Source organism: Galeopterus variegatus, unplaced genomic scaffold, assembly GCF_000696425.1.
Source record: "Galeopterus variegatus unplaced genomic scaffold, G_variegatus-3.0.2 Scaffold6405, whole genome shotgun sequence".
Classification (NCBI taxonomy): Eukaryota; Metazoa; Chordata; class Mammalia; order Dermoptera; family Cynocephalidae; genus Galeopterus; species Galeopterus variegatus.
Window position 1 is genome coordinate 12022 of NW_007732516.1, and position 5304 is coordinate 17325.

At 38.4% G+C, this 5304-nt stretch overlaps 1 long non-coding RNA gene across 1 annotated transcript; it reads left to right on the forward strand.

Annotated features, from left to right (window-relative positions):
- The first annotated feature begins 1128 nt into the window (after nucleotides 1-1128).
- Nucleotides 1129-4918, forward strand: LOC103606248. The gene is made up of 3 exons (XR_551861.1): nucleotides 1129-1318; nucleotides 2581-2777; nucleotides 4496-4918. It is a non-coding gene; the product is annotated as an uncharacterized LOC103606248 (long non-coding RNA).
- The last annotated feature ends 386 nt before the right edge of the window (nucleotides 4919-5304 follow it).

The following is a 5304-nucleotide window of genomic DNA, read 5'->3' on the forward strand; positions in this document are numbered from 1 at the left end:
CACATTCCTCTACCACCATGTGATTGAGGGATTCATATACTACGTAAGGAAAGATAAATTAGTCACTAAAAAGAAAAAAAATGTAGTGAGCATTTTTCTTTCAAAAATGAATATTTTGAAAAAAATTATTTTATTTATTGATAGCTTTGCATTTCACTTTCCACTAATAGGATCTTATCCAACTATTATTATTTGCAGAGCAAAATATTATTATTATTACTATTATTATTATTATATAATTATTGTTATCACCATAAGCCCCAGGTAAGATATTTTTACAGGGTTATTCCAAATTCATTCTTCTTAGGATCACTTCATTCGAGGACAATGCTTTCTCTCTCTCTTTTGTAAAGACTTCTGCATAGCATTCTTGGCTGACAATTTGTTTCTCTTAGTATTTTGAATACATAGATTGTCGACAGAAAAACTGTGGCTAACTCAGGCGTTTGGTACTTTTTTTGTTCAAAGAAATCCAAGAGAGCTTCTTGGAGAAGAGCTATGAGCATCCACTGAAAATGTGAACATGAACACAGACTTTAAAGTGCCGCATCCAGGACCCTTTCTCCTATGGCTCATTCTCCCCCCATCCCCCTTTTTTCTGACTACATCTACATGTCTCTTGATTTTCTCTTACAAACATGGATTTGAGAGAGAGCCATGGAAGAGAATTTTGAGGCTAGAAGCTGTGGTCAGGAAGGCCAGACGAGGACGGGACAGGAAAGCCTCTTTTGTTATGTAGAGAAGACAGGACATGGCACAGGAGGTGACTGAAAGGTCAGAAGGATCCTGTGTTGTTTGATTCATGCATTGCTTGGATTTCGCCCTTGACCTGAGTTTCTAATCAACCAGTCCTGTAATGGAGTTCATTCATCCTCACGGTGTTCTCCAGCTTAGCGCCCCCGTGTGGGGAGCTTGAGTACCGGCGGAAGGAACAGAGATTGGGGAGGGGACAGGACAGGAAGAGTTTCACAGACTCTTGGGAGTCACTGGAAAACTACGATGTGTAATAATGAATATGCTAATAATAAAACATCAAAATTTTAAAATATAAATAAATTTTATCAAATAAAAAATGAAACTGTGGTCTTATAAAGTATAAAAAAAAAAGTCACTGGTATGGGGCCTATAAAAGTCACCTCCTCAAAGCGATGGCTGCACTGAACTAATGGCACCAACCCTTCTGGATTTTCTGGCTACTTTCTAACGTCACTGACTTGGAGCTTTGTTGACTTCGGCGTGCGTTGGAGTCACACTTCTGTGGCTGCGTTTGCATGGCTCAGGGATCCCATACTGAGGAGCTGCCCGGCCACACAGAAGGGTGAGTCTTTATGAGGAGTTTATTTTATCTTATTTTACATCTTTCTTTTCCAGGTGAAGCCCCAAGTTTGAAAACAAAAGACATTATTTTACTCTAGTATTTTTTTTTTTTTTCACTCATAAGAGACTTGGAATTTAGTCCTAAGACTGCTTTACAGCAATAAATACAGGTTAAGATGTAGATAAAAATAGATATATAGATAGTATGCATGCTAAACGTGAAAGATAGCAAATCTCTGTGTTAACCCCTTTCACAGACATATAACCCAGAGTACGTCCCAGGTATTCTTACATTTGTTCAGGTTTCACGAATCCTCATTAATAAAGGTTCAGGAATAGTTAAAATTGAGCCCAAAGAACAAAAATCCCCTGGTGAGATAGAAAACACATAACCACTTATTTCTCACTCGTAAAACCAAGTTAACCTTTAAAACGATCTATTTCTCTCCACTTCTCTCTCACCCATGCCTGCCTGAGTTCCTGACCTTGTTTCTTTCCTTCTATGTCTGTTCACTTCTGCTTTTCTTTGTTCTCATTAATTAAACAATAGGTATGAGGCAGCTACAGAATGCACGAAGTCCAATTCTAGTTGCAGTGTCTGTATTAAGACGACACAAACAATGAACGTTTTTTGCAGGTGAATATTGTAAAGTAAACTGTTCCATTAATGCTTTATACTTAAAGTATAGTGAGACAGACTGTACATTATGTTAAGAAATCTTTCTCCTCTCTCTCTATATATCTATAACCTATCTATCTGTCTGTCTGTCTGTCTGTCTGTCTGTCTACCTATATAAAATATGTTGATAAGCCTGTGCAAGATTATGGCATTCAATGGGTAAGAATACCCAAGAGGTCTTCCCACTTAATGGTCCTAGAATAAGCCCCTTTCTAAGGTAATCCATTTTCCTTCATGCTATTTAAAAATAAATCAGGGTGCATTTTTAAATTACGCACATCAGAGCCATATTCAGCCGGTTGCTTCACATTCACAGGGGATTTCTGGGATCCACCCTGACATTGCTATTCCTGCCCCCACTCCACGGTACGAGAAAACACTGTTATTTACCCCGGGACACAGGTGACTGAACTTATAAAAATCACTACAAGACAAGATGTATGGAGGCCTGGCATGGAATGACAAATTCTGGTGAGGTTCACCAAGAAGAGACATATTGATTCTTAAATGATTAATAAGGAGAATATAATTGTATTTCATTAAGATGGATGGGATTTCACTTAGCCTGTCTTCTCTCTTTCCAGTTCAGGTGCAAGAGGAAATCGAGTCATCATCAGTGGCACCTCGCGTTAGCCTGCCATGGCAACAAGCTCATTGATTGAGTAAAAGAACTTTCAGATGCACTCGCGGGTCTTTCATAAGTTGCTGAAAGCACAGATAAGACGGCCAAGGGAACAGACCGAGTTTCCGTGGATATGTAGAAAACGAATGGAAATTCGCAGTATGATTTTTCATGGGTTTCTAATAGAGCTAAGGCCTGTTGTAAAATTCTAAGACTGGAGTACAAAAGCATGCCTGCTTCGTTCCTTTAGTTATAGCTATCAAAGGCAGGGGGGTGGATCAAGTCTGTGGAGCAGTCACAGAGCACTTTGCACTACAATTTTGCTCTATTAAATTACACTCATGCAATAATAATAGCTAAGGGTTATTGAGGATTTAATTTTTTTTTTTAACCCGACAACTATTTTTCAAAACAGCCTTGGTGCTGAGTACTATTTATATCACCATTTTACTGATGAGAATGCTGATGTTCAGAGTGACACCCATCCAAAAAGGGTTAGTTCAGCCTTGAACCCAATACATTCTGATCCCAATTTTAAAATAACTTGGTTTTCTCAAAAGGCCTTTCAGTATATGGAGAAACAAATCTGAGGGTAGCAATGTGATGCTTAAGTGTGTGGACTTTGGAGCCAAACTCTCTGATTAAGACCAGCCCCACCACTTAATAGTAAATCAGTGAGTTACTTAAAACCTATGCCTCCGTTTCCTCATCTGTAAAATGGGTTTGTGGTGAGGCTGAAATAATTGTGTAGAGTGCTGAGAAGGCAGTGTCTCAGTGCACAGAACATAGCGAGCATGTGGGAATATGAACACTGGCCTGGGTTTGAGTTCCTCTCTGTTGGATGTCATTTGCCCAGGATGACAAGCTCCTCTACACAGCTTTTCAGGTCTAGCTTCTCCCATTCCAATATCCATGTCCAGGGAAAATACATTCTGTCCATTCTGCACAGGACAGTGAGAATATTTCCTGAATAATAACTCGAACTACCCCATTGCTTAACGGTTAGGAGATTTGTTTTTGTCATCTATGAAAGAAAGTCAAAAATGTTAACCAGTTTGTGGCATGTTGTGATGGTTACACGAGATGAAGCATGTAAACCCAGCCCAGTGGCTTGGACATGGTAGGTCCTCCACAAATGTGTCATTTCTGTTAGTATTGTGGTTATTAAGGCAGCACAGTGATAGCAGCAGTAGTAAAATAGAGAGATCTGCCTAATCCAAAATTCTATTTAATAAAGAAGTGACTACATATAGCCTCTACAGTTTCTAATTTTCCAAGAACTAGCATATAAACATGCACTCAATGAGAAAGCTGAGATTAATATATTATTATAATTTGATGATGCAGAAGATGTTTGAGATCCCTCAATTATCATACTTTATGCATTCAAAAGTATAACTTCGTGGAGATATTCAGTAGAGAAAATGCCGACTAGGCCAGCTTACAGTGGAAACAGTTTTTCAGATTCTCCCAAAATACAGGGTAATAATACATACAGAAGTTTTTTGAAAAAAAAAAATAGGCAGCATAGAAACAGTACTATTATTACTTTTTAAATATTATACAATCATTTAAAATGAGACAAAAAGAATAAATATATGGCCTTTTACTAAGAGGGAAACTGAAATCATTTAAAATGAAACAAAAAGAATAAATATATGGCCTTTTACTAAGAGGGAAACTGAGGCAGGGAGAAAAAATAATTCTAGGATTGAAGCCAAAGAGTCCCTAATTTTCAGTGCTGCACTCTGCTGACAATGGCCAGTTCTAACATGTGCTTTGAATGTCATCATAGTCACAGGTAGGGTGTGTTTGGACCACCAGAGTGATGTGATTCTGACTTTTGCGTTGTTTATAAATTACTTTGGATGAACCAGGTACTTTTACTGAGCCTCTGCGATGATGGAGGAGTAAGACACAGAGGAGTTGGGCACCTAAGACCTGAACCCTGAGGACTGAAGGAAGGTGCTTCCTGGCAGAGATCAGGGTTCTGTAGCTTTCATGATGGCTGGGCATCCCTCCAGGTGTCTTAAGGAACTCCCGAGTAACTCACTGGACCAGCAACTGTGCATGTGGCCTTCCAAGAGGGAGTGAGGGACACAGAGTGTTTGTCGGAGAATGAAAGATTTGTCTGTGTTTTCAAGTGTCTGGCAAAATGAAGGCAAAAGGCGTTGACAATTAGCTCTTAGTTCCTACCTTTGGAAGAGGCATTCACCTGTCAAGCAAGATGAAAGTGCCCATGAAGGGACGTTTGTACCAGCATAAAATGCAAACCCATTTGGACAGCAGAATGGGGCTCGTCCCAAACTTCAGGGTATATTTATATTAGGCGACAGAGAGTACACTTTCCAACAAAAATAAAATAAAGCTTAAATAGCACACGAGTCTCCTTAGATTTAAAATGATTCCCATAAAGTAACATTTTGATGATTTAAATGGAAATGAATCAGAACATATAGATTAAATTTCCTTGAATAACACATTGGCTTTTGTATATTTTTTATTAAATTTTCATTTCTAATATCCTGAAGTAGGTTCCCGAAAAAATTAAAAAGGAAGGAAGGGTAACAAAAACATGTATACGGCTCTGAGCATGATGTTGTTTCATAATATTTTCAGTGAATAAGAGAAATTTTAAAAAAATTAAGCTGGTATGAGTGCTTGCTATGCAATTTATACTGGGGAC